Raw genomic sequence first — 22,028 nt, forward strand, 5'->3', positions numbered from 1 at the left:
TCTATTCCTTGCACGCCTTTCACCCTCCTGCATATTCAGGCCCCAACCACTCAAAATCTTTTTCACTCCATCTTTCCACCTCCAATTTGGTCTTCCACTTCTCCTCGCTCCCTCCACCTCCAACACATAAATCCTCTTGGTCAATCTTTCCTCACTCATTCTCTCCATGTGCCCAAACCATTTCAAAACACCCACTTCTGCTCTTTCAACCACACTCGTTTCATTTCCACACATGTCTCTTACCCTTACATTACTTACTCGATCAAACCACCTCACACCACATATTGTCCTCAAACATCTCATTTCCAGCACATCCACCCTCCTGCGCACAACTCCATCCATTGCCCATGCCTCGCAACCATACAACATTTTTGGAACCACTATTCCTTCAAACATAACCATTTTTGCTTTCCGAGATAATCGTTCTCAACTTCCAAACATTCTTCAAGGCTTCCAGAATTTTCGCCCCCTCCCCCACCCTATCCCAGGGGATAGGGGAGAAAGAATACTTCCCACGCATTCCTCACGTGTCGTAGAAGGCGACTAAAGGGGACGGGAGCGGCGGCTAGAAACCCTCCCCTCCTTGTATTTTAACTTTCTAAAAAGGGAAACAGATATATATATATATATATATATATATATATATATATATATATATATATATATATATATATATATATATATATATATATATATATATATATATATATTCAAAATACACATGAACGTACGCTGATTTGGATCATCTGCTTATAAGGCAAAATCATCACCACGCTGAACTGCACCTGGTCTTAGAATATGCCACAACTAGCGGCAGTTGCGCCCGCACGTGAAGACCATACAAGTGTTGTGAGTTATACGACAGGTGTTGTGAATAACTCGACTACACTCAAGTCCGGAGGCAACTTGAATCAGATCCTATTACCTTCATCTGGAGAATCTGATGTACAGGTATCAGGCCCATTGTTGGCAGGGGATGTATGAATATTCACCACCCAGCCCAGATTTGGAAATGCTCCCCAGTGTGGTATGTATCCATATGAATCTTCTCGACAGTAAATACAATATATATATATATATATATATATATATATATATATATATATATATATATATATATATATATATATATATATATATATATATATATATATATATATATATGTATATATATATATATATATATATATATATATATATATATATATATATATATATATATATATATATATATCTATATCTATATATATATATATATATATATATATATATATATATATATATATATATATATATATATATATATATATTCCTATGAGTCCACGGGGAAAATGAAACACGAAAAGTTCCCAAGTGCACTTTCGTGTAATAATCACATCATCAGGGGGGACACAAGAGAGAAATATAACAGTCAGTTGATATATATCGAAGAGACGAAGCTAGGACACCATTTGGTAAACATGTGATTGTCCAGGACAGACAACGAGCGTTTCATAAGCTCATTATGTGGACAAGATAAATTGTTTATAAATTTTATCAACAATAAAGTTATCTAGTTTATATAGACCTTCATTAATATTTGATTATAATTCTTTGCGTATTAAGTAATAGAAGATTCAACGATATTTCTTGTGGTAATAGAGTTAGAGTTGATAACTGAGATGGCATTACTGCAGTCAATACAATAATCATAGTTTTTGATGTGATTAAACAAGGCATTTGATTCTTGTCCTGTTCTTATACTATATTCATGTTGCGTAAGTGTAACAGAAAAATCCTTACCAGTCTGCCCAACATAAAACTTATCGCAATTTCTACATGGCACTTTATAGATGCAGCCAGGAGAATTTTCTGGTAAGTTCCCGATTAAGATATTCTTTATAGTATTTTTGTTGCTAAAGGCAACATTTACATTAAAGGATTTAAGCAACATGCGAAGGTAAAGTAAAATTATTATCAAAAGGGAGAACTAAAAGATTCTTGGTGTCAATGGGACGTTTGGGCTCAACTCTATAAAATGACTTCTTTGCTAACTTAAGGAATTTATCAATGGAAGATCTAGTGTTCTTTAACTTATATCCAATAGAATATAAATTCTCAAACTGATGATCAATATACTCTGGGCTACAAATACGTAATGCCCTAAGGAGCATCAACTGAAATGATGATAATCTAACTCTGTCATGTTGAGATGAGTAGTAATGGATATGTGAGCATACATTGTAGGTTTCTGTACATGCTAAACTTAAACTTGTTTCCTTGCCTATGGGATCATGCAATCTAGAAACGGTAACATACCATTATTTTCATTTTCTACAGTAAATTTGATGGAAGGTACCAGATTGTTATGTAAGGGGAGAAATATTTGTAGATTTTCATTTCTTGGCCAAACACAGAACATCATCAACGTACCGAAACCAAATTCCCATGTTGCTTAAATCCTTTAATGTAAATGTTGCCTTCAGCAATAATAATACTATAAAGAATATCTTAATCGAGAACTCACCAGAAAATTCTTCTGGGTGCATTTATAAAGTACCATGTAGAGACTGCAATAAGTTTTATGTTGGGCAGACTGGCAAGGATCTTTCTGTTAGACTTAAGCAGCATGAATATAGTATAAGAACAGGACAAGAATCAAATGTCTTGTTTAATTACGTTAAAAACTATGATCATTGTATTAACTGGAGTTATTAACTCTAACTCCACGAGAAATATCACTGAATTTTCTATCATCAAAAACTCAAAGAATTATAACCTTAATATTAGTGAAGGTCTATACAAATTAGATAACTTTATTGTTGATAAAATTTGTAAACAATTCACCTTCTTGTCCTCATGAGTTTATGGTACGCTCGTTGTCTGTCTTGGACAATCACATGTTTACTAAAGGCGTCCTAGTTACGTCTCTTCGTTGTATGTCAACTGACTGTTATATTTCTCTCTTGTGTCTCCCCTGATGATGTGATTATTACACGAAAATGCACTTGAGAACTTATTGTGCTTCTTTTTCCCCGTGGACACAGGAAAATACTAGATCACGCGCAAAATTGTGATTCTTTCCAATATACATACACACACACATATATATATATATATATATATATATATATATATATATATATATATATATATATATATATATATATATATATATATATATATATATATATATATATATATACATATATATATATATATATATATATATATATATATATATATATATATATATATATATATATATATATATATTTTTTTTTTTTTTTTTTTTTTGCTTTGACGCTGTCTCCCGCGTTTGCGAGGCAGCGCAAGGAAACAGACGAAAGAAATGGCCCAACCCACCCCCATACACATGTATATACATACGTCCACACACGCAAATATACATACCTACACAGCTTTCCATGGTTTACCCCAGACGCTTCACATGCCTTGTGTCTCCCCTGATGATGTGATTATTACACGAAAATGCACTTGAGAACTTATTGTGCTTCTTTTTCCCCGTGGACACAGGAAAATACTAGATCACGCGCAAAATTGTGATTCTTTCCAATATACATACACACACATATATATATATATATATATATATATATATATATATATATATATATATATATATATATATATATATATATATATATATATATATATATGTATATATATATATATATATATATATATATATATATATATATATATATACATATATATATATATATATATATATATATATATATATATATATATATATATATATATATATATATATATATATATATTTTTTTTTTTTTTTTTTTGCTTTGACGCTGTCTCCCGCGTTTGCGAGGCAGCGCAAGGAAACAGACGAAAGAAATGGCCCAACCCACCCCCATACACATGTATATACATACGTCCACACACGCAAATATACATACCTACACAGCTTTCCATGGTTTACCCCAGACGCTTCACATGCCTTGATTCAATCCACTGACAGCACGTCAACCCCGGTATACCACATCGCTCCAATTCACTCTATTCCTTGCCCTCCTTTCACCCTCCTGCATGTTCAGGCCCCGATCACACAAAATCTTTTTCACTCCATCTTTCCACCTCCAATTTGGTCTCCCTCTTCTCCTCGTTCCCTCCACCTCCGACACATATATCCTCTTGGTCAATCTTTCCTCACTCATTCTCTCCATGTGACCAAACCATTTCAAAACACCCTATTCTGCTCTCTCAACCACGCTCTTTTTATTTCCACACATCTCTCTTACCCTTACGTTACTTACTCGATCAAACCACCTCACACCACACATTGTCCTCAAACATCTCATTTCCAGCACATCCATCCTCCTGCGCACAACTCTATCCATAGTCCACGCCTCGCAACCATACAACATTGTTGGAACCACTATTCCGTCAAACATACCCATTTTTGCTTTCCGAGATGATGTTCTCGACTTCCACACATTCTTCAAGGCTCCCAGAATTTTCGCCCCCTCCCCCACCCTATGATCCACTTCCGCTTCCATGTTTCCATCCGCTGCCAGATCCACTCCCAGATATCTAAAACACTTCACTTCCTCCAGTTTTTCTCCATTCAAACTCACCTCCCAATTGACTTGACCCTCAACCCTACTGTACCTAATAACCTTGCTCTTATTCACATTTACTCTTAACTTTCTTCTTTCACACACTTTACCAAACTCAGTCACCAGCTTCTGCAGTTTCTCACATGAATCAGCCATCAGCGCTGTATCATCAGCGAACAACAACTGACTCACTTCCCAAGCTCTCTCATCCCCAACAGACTTCATCCTTGCCCCTCTTTCCAAAACTCTTGCATTCACCTCCCTAACAACCCCATCCATAAACAAATTAAACAACCATGGAGACATCACACACCCCTGCCGCAAACCTACATTCACTGAGAACCAATCACGTACACATTCCTTACATCGTCGATAAAAACTTTTCACTGCTTCTAACAACTTGCCTCCCACACCATATATTCTTAATACCTTCCACAGAGCATCTCTATCAACTCTATCATATACCTTCTCCAGATCCATAAATGCTACATACAAATCCATTTGCTTTTCTAAGTATTTCTCACATACATTCTTCAAAGCAAACACCTGATCCACACATCCTCTACCACTTCTGAAACCACACTGCTCTTCCCCAATCTGATGCTCTGTACATGCCTTCACCCTCTCAATCAATACCCTCCCATACAATTTGCCAGGAATACTCAACAAACTTATACCTCTGTAATTTGAGCACTCACTCTTATCCCCTTTGCCTTTGTACAATGGCACTATGCACGCATTCCGCCAATCCTCAGGCACCTCACCATGAGTCATACATATATTAAATAACCTTACCAACCAGTCAACAATACAGTCACCCACTTTTTTAATAAATTCCACTGCAATACCATCCAAACCTGCTGCCTTGCCGGCTTTCATCTTCCGCAAAGCTTTTACTACCTCTTCTCTGTGTACCAAATCATTTTCCCTAACCCTCTCACTTTGCACACCACCTCGACCAAAACACAATATATCTGCCACTCTATCATCAAACACATTCAACAAACCTTCAAAATACTCACTCCATCTCCTTCTCACATCACCACTACTTGTTATCACCTCCCCATTTGCGCCCTTCACTGAAGTTCCCATTTGCTCCCTTGTCTTACGCACTTTATTTACCTCCTTCCAGAACATCTTTTTATTCTCCCTAAAATTTAATGATAGTCTCTCACCCCAACTCTCATTTGCCCTTTTTTTCACCTCTTGCACCTTTCTCTTGACCTCCTGTCTCTTTCTTTTATACGTCTCCCACTCAATTTCATTTTTTCCCTGCAAAAATCATCCAAATGCCTCTCTCTTCTCTTTCACTAATACTCTTACTTCTTCATCCCACCACTCACTACCCTTTCTAATCAACCCACCTCCCACTCTTCTCATGCCACAAGCATCTTTTGCGCAATCCATCACTGATTCCCTAAATACATCCCATTCCTCCCCCACTCCCCTTACTTCCATTGTTCTCACCTTTTTCCATTCTGTACTCAGTCTCTCCTGGTACTTCCTCACACAAGTCTCCTTCCCAAGCTCACTTACTCTCACCACCCTCTTCACCCCAACATTCACTCTTCTTTTCTGGAAACCCATACAAATCTTCACCTTAGCCTCCACAAGATAATGATCAGACATCCCTCCAGTTGCACCTCTCAGCACATTAACATCCAAAAGTCTCTCTTTCGCGCGCCTGTCAATTAACACGTAATCCAATAACGCTCTCTGGCCATCTCTCCTACTTACATAAGTATACTCATGTATATCTCGCTTTTTAAACCAGGTATTCCCAATCATCAGTCCTTTTTCAGCACATAAATCTACAAGCTCTCCACCATTTCCATTTACAACACTGAACACCCCATGTATACCAATTATTCCCTCAACTGCCACATTACTCACCTTTGCATTCAAATCACCCAACACTATAACCCGGTCTCGTGCATCAAAACCACTAACACACTCATTCAGCTGCTCCCAAAACACTTGCCTCTCATGATCTTTCTTCTCATGCCCAGGTGCATATGCACCAATGATCACCCATCTCTCTCCATCAACTTTCAGTTTTACCCATATTAATCGAGAATTTACCTTCTTACATTCTATCACATACTTCCACAACTCCTGTTTCAGGAGTACTGCTACTCCTTCCCTTGCTCTTGTCCTCTCACTAACCCCTGACTTTACTCCCAAGACATTCCCAAACCACTCTTCCCCTTTACCCTTGAGATTCGTTTCACTCAGAGCCAAAACATCCAGGTTCCTTTCCTCAAACATACTACCTATATATATATATATATATATATATATATATATATATATATATATATATATATATATATATATATATATATATATATATATATATATATATATATATATATATATATATATATATATTCATGTATATTGGAAAGGATCACAATTTTGCGCGTGATCAATCACATGTTTACCAAATGGTCTCCTAGCTTTGTCTCTTCGATGTATATCAACTGTCTTATATTTCTCTCTTGTGTCTCCCCTGATGATGTGATTATTACACGAAAGTGCACTTCGGAACTTATCGTGTTTCATTTCCCCAGTGGACTAATAGGAATATATATATATATATATATATATATATATATATATATATATATACATATATATATATATATATATATACACGAATAAAGTGTATATGAACGCGCACCTCCATAGAACATACAAAGCTCCATCAGCCAGGATCGAACCTGGGACCCCTTGTGCAAGAGGCAGGCATGCTAACCGCTAGGCTAAGGGACTGTATAATAGGAAACAACTATTCGAAATACAAGTACTCGAATACCCTTCGTCTCGCTATGGTGAGCAACGGGGTCTATCGGTTGTTTCCGAACAGAACACATAGCCAGCTGATAGCGTTTTACCGAACCTGACTGTAAACGCGGAGTTATATGAATACGAATAAAGTGTGTACGAACGCGCACCTCCATAGAACATACAAAGCTCCATCAGCCAGGATCGAACCTGGGACCCCTTGTGCAAGAGGCAGGCATGTTAACCGCTAGGCTAAGGGACTGTATAATAGTACTTGTATTTCGAATAGTTGTTTCCTATTTATGTGCTGAAAAAGGACTGGTGATTGGGAATACCCGGTTTAAAAAGCGAGATATACATAAGTATACGTATGTAAGTAGGAGAGATGGCCAGAGAGCGTTATTGGATTACGTGTTAATTGATAGACGCGCGAAAGAGAGACTTTTGGATGTTAATGTGCTGAGAGGTGCAACTGTAGGGATGTCTGATCATTATCTTGTGGAAGCAAAGGTGAAGATTTGTGGGGGTTTTCAGAAAAGAAGAGAGAATGTTGGGGTGAAGAGAGTGGTGAGAGTAAGTGAGCTTGGGAAGGAGACTTGTATGAGGAAGTACCAGGAGAGACTGAGTACAGAATGGAAAAAGGTGAGAACAAAGGAGGTAAGGGGAGTTGGGGAGGAATGGGATGTATTTAGGGAATCAGTGATGGATTGCGCAAAAGATGCTTGTGGCATGAGAAGCGTGGGAGGTGGGTTGATTAGAAAAGGTAGTGAGTGGTGGAATGAAGAAGTAAGATTATAAGTGAAAGAGAAGAGAGAGGCATTTGAACGATTTTTGCAGGGAAAAAATGCAAATGAGTGGGAGAGGTATAAAAGAAAGAGGCAGGAGGTCAAGAGAAAGGTGCAAGAGGTGAAAAAGAGGGCAAATGAGAGTTGGGGTGAGAGAGTATCATTAGATTTCAGGGCGAATAAAAAGATGTTTTGGAAGGAGATAAATAAAGTACGTAAGACAATGGAGCAAATGGGAACTTCAGTGAAGGGGGCAAATGGGGAGGTGATAACAAGTAGTGGTGATGTGAGAAGGAGATGGAGTGAGTATTTTGAAGGTTTGTTGAATGTGTTTGATGATAGAGTGGCAGATGTGGGGTGTCTTGGTCGAGGTGGTGTGCAAAATGTGAGGGTTAGGGAAAATGATTTGGTAAATAGAGAAGAGGTAGTAAAAGCTTTACGGAAGATGAAAGCCGGCAAAGCAGCAGGTTTGGATGGCATTTCAGTGGAATTTATTAAAAAAGGGGGTGACTGTATTGTTGACTGGTTGGTAAGGTTATTTAATGTATATATGATTCATGGTGAGGTGCCTGAGGATTGGCGGAATGCTTGCATAATGCCACTGTACAAAGGCAAAGGGGATAAGAGTGAGTGCTCAAATTACAGAGGTATAAGTTTGTTGAGTATTCCTGGTAAATTATATGGGAGGGTATTGATTGAGAGGGTGAAGGCATGTACAGAGCGTCAGATTGGGGAAGAGCAGTGTGGTTTCAGAAGTGGCAGAGGATGTGTGGATCAGGTGTTTGCTTTGAAGAATGTATGCGAGAAATACTTAGAAAAACAAATGGATTTGTATGTAGCATTTATGGATCTGGAGAAGGCATATGATAGAGTTGATAGAGATGCTCTGTGGAAGGTATTAAGAATATATGGTGTGGGAGGCAAGTTGTTAGAAGCAGTGAAAAGTTTTTATCGAGGATGTAAGGCATGTGTTCGTGTAGGAAGAGAGGAAAGTGATTGGTTCTCAGTGAATGTGGGATTGCGGCAGGGGTGTGTGATGTCTCCATGGTTGTTTAATTTGTTTATGGATGGGGTTGTCAGGGAGGTGAATGCAAGAGTTTTGGAAAGAGGGGCAAGTATGCAGTCTGTTGTGGATGAGAGAGCTTGGGAAGTGAGTCAGTTGTTGTTCGCTGATGATATAGCGCTGATGGCTGATTCATGTGAGAAACTGCAGAAGGTAGTGACTGAGTTTGGTAAAGTGTGTGAAAGAAGAAAGTTAAGAGTAAATGTGAATAAGAGCAAGGTTATTAGGGACAGTAGGGTTGAGGGTCAAGTAAATTGGGAGGTAAGTTTGAATGGAGAAAAGCTGGAGGAAGTGATGTGTTTTAGATATCTGGGAGTGGACCTGGCAGCGGATGGAACCATGGAAGCGGAAGTGAATCATAAAGTGGGGGAGGGGGCGAAAATTCTGGGAGCCTTGAAGAATGTTTGGAAGTCGAGAACATTATCTCGGAAAGCAAAAATGGGTATGTTTGAAGGAATAGTGGTTCCAACAATGTTGTATGGTTGCGAGGCGTGGGCTATGGATAGAGTTGTGCGGAGGAGGGTGGATGTGCTGGAAATGAGATGTTTGAGGACAATATGTGGTGTGAGGTGGTTTGATCGAGTAAGTAATGTAAAGGTGAGATAGATGTGTTGAAATAAAAAGAGTGTGGTTGAGAGAGCAGAAGAGGGTGTTTTGAAATGGTTTGGTCACATGGAGAGAATGAGTGGGGAAAGATTGACCAAGAGGATATATGTGTCAGAGGTGGAGGGAACGAGAAGTGGGAGACCAAATTGAAGGTGGAAAGATGGAGTGAAAAAGCTTTTGAGTGATCGGGGCCTGAACATACAGGAGGGTGAAAGGCGTGCAAGGAATAGAGTGAATTGGAACGATGTGGTATACCGGGGTCGACGTGCTGTCAATGGATTGAACCAGGGCATGTGAAGCGTCTGGGGTAAACCATGCAAAGTGTGTGGGGCCTGGATGTGGAAAGGGAGCTGTGGTTTCGGTGCATTATTACATGACAGCTAGAGACTGAGTGTGAACGAATGGGGCCTTTGGTGTTTTTCCTAGCGCTACCTCGCACACATGAGGGGGGAGGGGGTTGTTATTCCATGTGTGGCGAGGTGGCGATGGGAACAAATAAAGGGAGACAGTATGAATTATGTACATGTGTATATATGTATATGTCTGTGTGTGTATATATATGTGTACATTGAGATGTATAGGTATGTATATTGTGCATGGGTGGACATGTATGTATGTATATGTGTATGTGGGCGGGTTGGGTCATTCTTTCGTCTGTTTCCTTGCGCTACCTCGCTAACGCGGGAGACAGCGACAAAGCAAAATATATATAATATATATATATATATATATATATATATATATATATATATATATGTATATTTTCTTTTTAAACTATTCGCCATTTCCCGCGTTAGTGAGGTAGCATTAAGAACAGAGGACTGGGCCTTTTTTGGAATATCCTCACCTGGCCCCACTCTGTTCCTTCTTTTGGAAAAAAAAAAAAAAAAAGAGAGGGGAGGATTTCCAGCCCCTCGCTCCCTCCCATTTTAGTCGCCTTCTACGATACGCAGGGAATATGTGGGAAGTATTCTTAATCCCCTATCCCCAGGGATAATATATATATATATATATATATATATATATATATATATATATATATATATATATATATATATATATATATATATATATATATATACAAAAACTACGCAAGCAACTACTGAACTAAAGGTATTGGTGAAGCCACAAGGAAACGGAAAATATGAAGTATCAAGCGCTTTCGTATAATAACACCGTCAGGACTGAATAGAGATAGAGAGAACCAGTATATCATACACCACCCGGCACTAGGCGGGGCTGGATAATGAATTAAGAAACATGTAAAGAGATTAAGACACACGTCACCCGAGACGACCTTATCTCTCTCAAGTTACGAACTCGTGTTAATCTATGTTTTGGAACACATATTCAAAATATTTTCACTTATAAAGTTATCGTATCTCTACGAACTAACATTTTGATTCACATGAATATCTCTCCTATGTTTGATAAGAGAGGATTCAACAATATCTTTATCCATTACTGAGTTATTGTATGTGGTAATCTAAACAGTACTACATTCAATTTGATGACCAAAGCCTTTGAGTAGGACAAATATTGCGCTAGATTTTTTACTATATCAAACATTGTTTTATGTTAACCATAAAATTAAGAACCATACCAATTTGACCAATATAAAAGTGATTATACTCTTTATAGGGATTTTGTACACACAGCCCATCTGAGAAGTTACAGAACATCTGATAAGAGTTTCCCGAACCGAAATGTTTTTGCTGATAACTACAATGATATGAAAAGTTTTTAGAAAAATAGGAACATCAAGCAAGTTCTCACCATTGGGTAATAGTAAGAAATCTCTGCTTACAAATGGTTATCTTGGATAAACATTTTAAAAAGAATTTCTTGCAAAATTACAAGTTGAATCAAGAATATGTTTTGGTATACTGTAATCTATAACCATTGTCATAAATGTTGCAGTGTTCATCATCCATGAAGTCTGGACTACATATGCGAAACACTCTGAGAAATATTGATGAAAATGCAGAACGTATCACTTTATTGTGATGAGTAGAGTAGTAGTGAATATATGAACAGACATTTGTGGGTTTACGATATGTGCTAAATCTTAAGTTGTTTTCATCCATATGAATATCATAGTCTAAGAATGACAATGTACTGCCTGACATAGTGTCAGGAGTAAACGTGTTGAGTCTATCAATTCAGATTGGTAAGAAATTATTTTCATCTTTATCAATAGGCCACAAACAAAGAATATAATCAATATACCTGTACCAATTAATGTTATTAGGTAAGGTGTCTTAGAGCATCTTTCTTTTAAAGATTTTCCATCTGTATATCACTTAAGAAGATTGAGAGAGGATTTCCCATACTCATATCAAAGAGCTGTGTGAAAAACTGTCATTGAACTGAAACTTGCAATTTTCAATACATGTTTTAGTCAAATCTAAATGTTGCTTATAGGCAATGGCATTGTATGTTTGTCTAACTCTTCTGTCAAAAACTCCAATAAATCATCAAAAGAAACTTTGATGGATAATGATTCAACATCAAAAGTGACAAATCTATAATGAAGCAGGGCACTAATGAGTTTGTCTACTTGATCAATATTGTTTTTGATATGAGAACAAGATATTGTCACGAATTGTGTGTCCAATATCCCCTGCCATGAGTGTGATCAGGTTTACATTGTTCAAACTGTTAAGGTTCTTGATATTAGAGTAAAATAGAAATAGTTTTAAGTGTGGTTTAGAATCTAATACAATATTTGCCACCTCAAAGACTTGGGCCATCAAACTGACCGGAGCAGTATTAAGGTTGTCAAAAACAAAACCTCAGTAATGAATAGAAATATTGTTAAATCCCCTCTTTTCAAACAGGTTACATACATTATATAAGTCGTGATTTTGTTTCGTGTGACCTAGACAGCTTTACAAGTAAAAAAAAGAAAGTAAATATTATCCCAGAACATAGGCTGACCTGAGTTTGTAACTTGAGAGAGGTGAGTTTATCGAAGGTAACCTGTGCCTTAATTCCATCACCCGTTCCTTAATTCATTCACCGGTCCCCGCCCAGTGGCGGCTGGTGTATCATATTCTCGTTCTCTTTATCTGAACTTAGTCCTGACGATGTAATTATACGAAAGCGTTTGACACATGTGTGTGTGTGTGTGTGTGTGTGTGTGTGTGTGTGTGTGTGTGTGTGTTTTCTCATACTTCATCGCCGTTTTCCGGGTTACCAACGTTGCGCCAGGTGCAGACGAAGAAAGGCCGCATTCCCTTATATCCATTCTCTAGCTGTGCAATATGCAATGCAACGAAACCACAGTCCCTGTCCCGAAGCAGGCCCCACAGACCTTTTCACGGTTTCTCCTGGCTGCTTCACATGTCCTGATTCAGGCCAAGTCTACTCAAAAGTAAAACACCTCTCCACTTTACTCTATCCCTTGCACGCCTTTCACCCTCCTGCTTGAAATCTTTTTCATCCAATCATTCCATCTCCCCCGTGTCCCCTCAACTTATGATACTTATATCCTCTTAAGTCAACCTCTCCTCATTCATGCGCTCCATATGTCCAACTATTTCAACAAATCTTCTCCAGCCCTCTCAGCCACATTCTTCTTATTACCACACCTCTGTCTTATCCTTTTATTATTTACTCGAACAGAGCACCTTACACCACATACTGTCACCGGATATTTCATGTCTCATACTTTCAACGTCATCCGTGCATTCTTATCTATAACCCATGCCTCACATCCATACAGCATTTTTAGAACTGCTATGCTTTCAAACATACCCATTTTCCCTCTCCTAGATACAGACCTCCCTGTGTACACAGAACCCTACCACCTAACCCATCCAGTGACTCACTTTCGCTTCCATGATTCCATTAGCTGCTATGTCCACTCCTAGGCATATAAAATACTTCAATTCCTCGAAATTTTCTCCATTCAAACTCACACCCCAGCTAACCTGTCCCCCAACCCTACTAAACCTAATAACATTGTTTTTATTCACATTTACAAGCAACTTCCTCCATTCACACGTTCCCCCAAACCCAGTCACCAACTTCTGCAGTTTCTCATTCGAATGTGCCTTCAGTGCTGTGTCGTCATGAACAACAACGACTCACCTCCCAGACTGCATACTCACCTTTCTCTCCAAGACTCTTGCATTTACGTCCCTTACCATCCCCTACACAAGCAAATCAAACTGTCATCACACACCCCTGCAGCAAACCAGCCTTTACTTGTAACAACTTACTCTCCTCTCTTCCTACTCGCACACACTTTATACACACACTTTATACCCTTGCTAAAACCTTCTCACGGCTTCTAGCAGTATACTTCCCACCCCATAGATTCATAAAACCTCCCACAAGAAATCTTCATCAACCTAATAATTTGCTTTCTCCAGAAACATAAATACGACATACAGATGTCTCTGTTTCACTAGGTATCAATCGCTTACCTTTTTCAAAGCAAACACCCGATCCACACACTCTCTACCACTTGTGGAACCACACTGCTCTTACCCAAACTGATGCTCTGTACATGTCTTCATCCTCTCGATCACTACCCTCCCATACATACAAACAGATACATTCAACAAGCTTACATATATCTCTGTAGTTTGAACACTTACCTTCATCCCTCTTGCCTTTATACAGTGGCATTATACATGCAATCTTCCAATCCTTAGGCACCTCACCATGATCCATACATACACTAAAAATCCTAACTAACAAATCAACAACACAGTCAGCGCAATTCTTCAGAAATTCAACTGCAATACCATCCGCTCCAGTCGTCTTGCCACATTTCATCTTATGCAAGGCTTTCACCACCTCTTCTCTCTTCACCTAACCGTTCTCTATGATTTACTTCAAATACCAACCTGACATAGACGCCCTACATCTGTCACCCTAATATCAAACACCTTAATAATCCTTCATGATATTTACTCCATTTTCGTCTCGCCTCCTCACCATCTGTTACCACTTCCCTATTAGCCCCCTTCACTGGTGTTCCCATCCGTTCCTTTGTTTTCGCACACTATTAACCATCAACCAAAACATCTTTTTCTCTCTGAAGTTCACTGATACTCGCTCACCCTAACTCTCATGTGCTCTCTTTTTCAACCCCTGCACTTTCCTCCTGACCTTCTTCCGCTTTCTCTTATACATCTCCAAATCATTTGCTCTTCTTCCTGGTGGTACCACCCATATACCCTTATTTTCTCTTCCATTAGTAACTCTGCTTCGTCATTCCACCACTTGCTACCCTTTCTAATTTGCTCAAATCCGACCTGACGCATGCCACACTCATCTCTCGCACATGCCAGCACCACCTCCTGAAATACCTTCCATTACCCACCCACTCCCCTAGCTTCGTTTGCTCCCATCTTTTACCGTTCTACACTAAATCTCTCCTAGTATTTCATCACAAAAATCCATTTTCTAAGCCCACTGTGACAATACTCACCTTCGCATCTGAAACATCCATCACTGATTTCCAGCCTCTTGCATCAAAACTGCTGGGACACATTCGATCAGTTGCTCCCAAAACGCTTACCTATCATGATCTTCCTTTTCATGATCAGATGCATTTTCACCAAAATCAGTTTAGAGTTCACTGATGAATATATCTATCTATCCATTTAGTGAATTTCAGTTTGAAAAAGATGGAACTGAAGAAGGCGCCAAGTGAGGAGTGATCGTCCTCATTGAAGGCTCAGGCTTGGGATAACCACTTGTGTGCTAGTGTAATCAAGATGACAAGAAAGGAGAGATACGTAGTATGTTTGACAACTGGAACCTGGGAGTTCTGGTTCGAGTGAAAAAAGAAATGAGTCAAAGGTAAAGGGGTAGAATGACTTAGGAACATCATATGAGTAAAGTCAGCGGGGTTGGTGAAAGGGTCAGAGTTAAGGAAAGGGCAACACTACTACTAAAGTAGGAGTTGTGGGAGAGAGAATGAGTGTAAGGAAGTGAGCTGCAGACTGATGTGGGTAAAAATAAAAGATGACTGTTAGAGTTGGGTGATTTTCAGTGCTTATGTACATGGCCATGAGATGATGAGGAGGGGGGGGGGGAGAATTCTGGGTGCAGCTGAGCCAGTGCATTAGTAATTGTGATGCAAGAGACCGGGTATTAGAAATGGGTGATTTAAATGCAAAAGTGAGTAAGGGCATAATTGGGGTGGGGGATGGGGGATGGGATATTCATTAAGGTAAATGGAAACAGTGAATAGCTTGTGGAGTTGTATGCTGTTAAAGGACTGTGGCTGGGGAGACATGGCTTGAAAGAATTGAATAACAAAAGTTACACTCGTAGGTAGGAAAGATAGTCAAGGGGCATTCATTACTGGATTACATAATAACAGATAGGAGTGTAAAAGAGAATCTCTAGGATATGAACGTGCTGGTGGAATGCCTGGTGGAGACGAGAGTGTAGATCTACAGAGGTGTTCGGAAACGAGGAAACAGTATGGATGAGAAAGGGGTGGTGAAAGCAAGTGAGCTTGGAAAAGAGACTTATGTGAAGAAATGCCATTAGAAATTGAGTTTGAAATAGCAAAAGGTAAGGGTAAACAAAGCTCGGGGAGTGGGTGTGGAATGGGAGCAGGTTAGAGTATCAGTGCTGACATGTGCGAGAGAAGTGTATGTCATGCAGAAGACGAGAGATGGGCAGGTGAAAGAAAGGTGGGATGACGAAGATAAGTTGTTAGTGAAAGAGAAAAGAGGGATATATGGGAGGTACTTACAAAGGAGTGTAAATCATTGGAAGAAGTACAAAAGAAATCAGCAAGAGGTCTAGAAGAAGATTCAAGACAAAGGGCTAAAGAGAGTTAGGGTGCGCGAACGTAGGTAAACTATAGCGGAAAGATGTTCTGGAGGTTTATAGTGTGAGAAAAAACATGAGAGCAAACGGGAACAATGGTGAATGGGGAAGAGGTAACAGGTAGTGATGAGGAGAAAATGGAGTAAGTATTTTGAAGGACTGTTGAATGTTTTCGTTGATAGGGTGGCAGATGTAGAGTGTTTAGGTTGGAGAGGTATGCAAAATGAGTGTCATGGAACGTGTTTTGATGAAGAGATGAGAGTTGGTAAAAGCCTTTGTAAGTTAAAGTGTGGAGCTGGAGTATAGGATAATGCAGTTGAATTTCTTGAGAAAGGGAACGACTGTGTTTTTTATTTGGTTAATCAGCCTTTTCATTGTATGTGTGGGTTATAGTAAGGTGCCTAGGGATTGGTGGAATGCATGTATAATGACTCTGTATAGAGGCAAAGGGAACAAAGATATGTGTTCAAACTACAGAGGTAAACGTTTGTTGTGTATACTTGGTATGCTGTATGGGAGAGTGGTGAGTGAGAGGGTGAAGGCATGTGCAGAGCATCAGACTGGGGAGGAACAATGTGGTTTTAAGAATGATAAAGGATGTGTGGATCAGATGTTCTATTTAGATAAAGTGTATGTAAGATAGGTATTTGCTTTAAAGAATGTGTGTGAGAAATGTTAAAGAGAAATAGGGTTAATAGAGATGCCTCGTGGAAAGCTACTAGAAGCAGGGAGAAGCTTTTATCAAGAGTGTAAAGTGTATGTGCGAGTAAGTAGAGAGGAAGGCGAGTGGTTCCAGTTGAAGGTAGGTCTGCGGGGATGTGTGAAGTCACCATGGCTCTCTAATTTGTTTATAAATGGGAGGTGAGGGAGGTAAATGCAAAGGTAGGAGAGAGTAGTGAGTATGCAGTCTGAGGGAGGGGGTGGGGTGGACCTGGGAAGTGAGTCAGTTGTATGCTAATGACACCGCACTGGTGGTAGATTCGAGTGAGAAACTCTAGAAGCTAGTGTCTGAATTTTGGAGAGTGTGTGATAGGAGAAAATTGAGAGTAAATGTGAACTACAGCAAGTAAATAAGGTTTAGCAGTGCACAGGAAAATTTTACTTGGGGTGCGAGTTTGAAAATTCTGAGAAAATAGAGTGTTTTAGATACCTCTGGAGTGTTCATGGCAGGAAATGGAACTACGCAAGCAGAGGTGAGTCATAGAGTGGGTAAGGGGGCTAAGGTTCTGGGAGAAATGAGGAATGTGTGAAAAGAGAAGTCGTTATCTGGAAGAACGAAAATAGATATGCTTGCAAGTATAGTCGCCCCAGCGATGTTGCATGGATGTGAGGCATGTGCTATAGGGGACAATGTGCTGAGGAGGATGGATATTTTGGAAACTTAATGCATGAGTACAATATAGGGTAAGGAAGGGGTATGATGATGAAAAGAGTGTGGTTCAGAGAGCAGAAGAAGGTGAATTCAAATGGTTTTTACATGTGTAGAAAATTGTGGGGAAAGATTGACAAGGAGGACATATATGTCAGAAGTGGAAAGAAGGGGAATACAAACTGTATTTGGGAAGATGGAGTGAAAAATATTTCGGTGCTCGGGACCTGAACTTACAAGAGAGTGATAGGCGTGCATGGGATAGAGTGAGCTGGAGCGTTGTTGTATACTGGGGGCGACGAACTGTCAATTGACTGAACAAGGGCACAAGAGGCAGCTTTTGGAAACCACAGGAAGGTTTACAGGGCCTAGTTTTGAATACGGTGTTTTCGTCACATTACACATGACAACTAGAAAACGGATGTGAGTAGAGAGGCTTTTTCTTCGTCTGTTTATGGCGCTACCTGGCTAACACGGGAAACGGCGAGTAAGTATGTAAGAAAGAATTATATATATATATATATATATATATATATATATATATATATATATATATATATATATATATATATATATATATATATATATATATATATATATATATATGCATGTAGGTTAATTATAGATAGATATTTATTTAATGACGAAATTCTCATTTATTCATATGCATTTATGATTACCTAATATTCATTTGCAAGTAATGATACATTCATCCTAATACAAATAATGGAAAAGAGTAAGTCACGTTGGAAAAATCCATAATCTTACAATGAAAGTTTTTTGTGGGTTAAGCTACTCTGTGCATACATCAACTCTGTCACACAGTACGCGAAAAATCTGCATAGGATTTTGGTCACTGAAACTCATCACAATCCTATGCATACTGAGGACTCTTCATTCCTCTAAAAAAAAAAAAATAAAAAAGAATCCTTTTGACTTTAACACAGTTATTCTACGAGGGGTCATATGCGCTCGGTTTGATAGATATGTTTAAAGAAAAGTTACAGAAGTTGGAGTATTTTGAGGATAAACACGCGGTGATGTGTTATGTAAGTACAAGGTTACAGAAATCAATCGCGGGCATTACAGCGATCTAATGGATTAACGTCGATCGTCGTATAGTACCGAAGCGTTAAAGAACCCCATACTCCCTCCTTCACAACTGCTAATGTCAACGAAAACCAACGTGATACATAACTACGATGATTGACAGTAATTATTTACAGAGACCTGATCATTCATGCCTTAGACTAACGAGGTTTAGTGAAGAGGAACTATGAATATATCCGGTTCCATCTGGTACACTGGCTGCGAACTAACCTCAAGAAGATGGTGGCTGTGTTGTTGGTTCGATTCCCCGCCCACAGGGTCTCGAGGGAGATAAAAGACTGATTATTTATTTTTTTTTTTTTTTTATGATTTCCCAGTCGAGTCTAGAGCAGCTGGGGTTCGTCCTGCTCAACACACGGGGCCTTTACGGCTCTGGAACGAGTCCCACACGATCCAGTTCATGTTTTCAGGGCTTGGGGGGAAAGAGAAGAGACTGCCCTCACTTCTCTAGGGTCTATCTATCTCAGGGTGTAATAGATCTATAAGTTCTGGCCTATGTCTCAGGGCTTACGAGTCTGTGTTCCCTTAAGAAGGCAAAGGAACATTTGGTGTTATTGCTCTTATCTCTTATTCACAATCGGGATCCATAATTATTAAAGATGAATTGTTATACGATGGGTCTTCCAGGCTGGCTTTTTAGCGGTACCGGGTCTTTTGGATAAATTTTTTGTGTCCATTTGGATGGCTTAGGGGAGGACTTAGCATATTTCAACATTAGCTATCTGTTTCCCTTCCTTGTGCCAGGGCGTCGAGTCATTGCACTATGAAAGACGAGGCAAGCCAGCCCACCTTCCCTCACCGATTCCCAAAGACGAACTGGGAATAGGAACCAGGGTCACGCCTGACTTTACGGATTTAGGGACGGTACGATACGTTTTCCCCCCAGAACATTCCCTCCTCCCTCCCCCCTTACTCCCCAACCAGGCGTTTAAATTTTCCCCTTAGTTCTCAAGGTGAGAAATACCTGTTTCCCTAAAAGCCACTTATGAAGAAAAGTAATAAGCCTCAATAGATTCACGGCGCACCGAAGAATCCTGAGTCACACGGCACAGCGGTTGGCGAGCGAGCCTGGATGCTGTGGTCGTACACCCGGCAGCCCGGCGGGTGGCATCTCCCAAGGGAAGATCGATCCCAGATGGATGCTAACATTCATATCATCATCAGTCACTCTCACTCATTTCCTAATCCTCGTCAACTTCTACCGCCAAGCCGAAAGAACCATATGAATAGAAAAGGCATGAAAAGAGACTTTGCAAGCTTATTTACAACGTCACAAGCTACCTGACGATCATACAGGTAGAAATAAAGTTAAAGATGTAGAAAAAGTGAAGTGTTTTAGGAAAGGTGTCGTTTTCTGGTTGTATGATATAGTCAGAACCTCTGAAAAATTATTTTGATAATGTGCTTGTGTGTGTGTGTGTGTGTGTGTGTGTGTGTGTGTGTGTGTGTGTGTGTGTTTATGTGTCTGTGTGTGTCTGTGTGCGTGTGCTTTCACGCTTGATCGCCGTTTACCCGTGCTAGCCAGTAGCGCAAGTAGACAGACGAAGAATTCGGCAGTCGGGGGGCCAGAAATCCTCCCCTCCTTGTATTAACTTTCTAAAATGGGAAACAGAAGTGTTTTAGATAGCTGGGAGTGGATCTGGCAGCGGATGGAACCATGGAAGCGGAAGTGGATCATAGGGTGGGGGAGGGGGCGAAAATTCTGGGGGCCTTGAAGGATGTGTGGAAGTCGAGAACATTATCTCGGAAAGCAAAAATGGGTATGTTTGAAGGAATAGTGGTTCCAACAATGTTGTATGGTTGCGAGGCGTGGGCTATGGATAGAGTCGTGCGCAGGAGGATGGATGTGCTGGAAATGAGATGTTTGAGGACAATGTGTGGTGTGAGGTGGTTTGATCGAGTGAGTAACGTAAGGGTAAGAGAGATGTGTGGAAATAAAAAGAGCGTGGTTGAGAGAGCAGAAGAGGGTGTTTTGAAGTGGTTTGGTCACATGGAGAGAATGAGTGAGGAAAGATTGACCAAGAGGATATATGTGTCGGAGGTGGAGGGAACGAGGAGAAGAGGGAGACCAAATTGGAGGTGGAAGGATGGAGTGAAAAAGATTTTGTGTGATCGGGGCCTGAACATGCAGGAGGGTGAAAGGAGGGCAAGGAATAGAGTGAATTGGAGCGATGTGGTATACCGGGGTTGACGTGCTGTCAGTGGATTGAATCAAGGCATGTGAAGCGTCTGGGGTAAACCATGGAAAGCTGTGTAGGTATGTATATTTGCGTGTGTGGACGTATGTATATACATGTGTATGGGGGTGGGTTGGGCCATTTCTTTCGTCTGTTTCCTTGCGCTACCTCGCAAACGCGGGAGACAGCGACAAAGCAAAAAAAGAAGAAAAAAAAAAAAAAAAAAAATATATATATATATATATATATATATATATATATATATATATATATATATATATATATATATATATATATATATCCTTGGTTAGGGGAGAAAGAATGCTGCCCAAGTATTCCCTGCGTGCTGTAGAAGGCGACTAAGAGACGCTGGACCGGGTGGCTGGAAATCCTCCCTTCCTGTATTACTTTCCAAAGGAAAGAACTGAGCAAGGAGGCACGTGAGGATTATTTTTTTTTTTACCTCTAGGGTTCTGTCATCTGTTCATGACGCTACCTCGTTCACTCGGGAAATGGCAAGGATGTATGAACAAAAAATGTACGTGTGTGTGTGTGTGTATGTGTGTGTGTGTGTGTGTGTGTGTGTGTGTGTGTGTGTGTCGAACATATCTACCGATAAATGGATTTTATGGTTGGCATTCCCAGTAGTAAAATTCAATCAAGTAAGAAGCATGCCGTCGTTATACAACTTTATTAGTGCGAGCTCTAAACTCGGGTAGGGGGGGGTTAAAAAAGAGGAGAATATCT

The 22,028-nt window shown here is 39.6% G+C and overlaps 1 protein-coding gene across 5 annotated transcripts in view; it reads right to left on the reverse strand.

Annotated features, from left to right (window-relative positions):
- LOC139753333 (glutamate-gated chloride channel-like) overlaps window positions 1-19,906 on the reverse strand; it is a 258,340-nt gene extending 238,434 nt beyond the window's left edge. For all 5 annotated transcript variants that reach the window (XM_071669681.1, XM_071669683.1, XM_071669680.1 and 2 more), the window contains exon 1: window positions 19,315-19,906. The gene's annotated coding sequence lies outside the window, so the exon portion shown is untranslated. The remainder of the gene's footprint in view (window positions 1-19,314) is intronic.
- Window positions 19,907-22,028: the final 2,122 nt, after the last annotated feature.

This window comes from Panulirus ornatus, chromosome 14 (assembly GCF_036320965.1).
Source record: "Panulirus ornatus isolate Po-2019 chromosome 14, ASM3632096v1, whole genome shotgun sequence".
NCBI classification, from domain to species: Eukaryota; Metazoa; Arthropoda; class Malacostraca; order Decapoda; family Palinuridae; genus Panulirus; species Panulirus ornatus.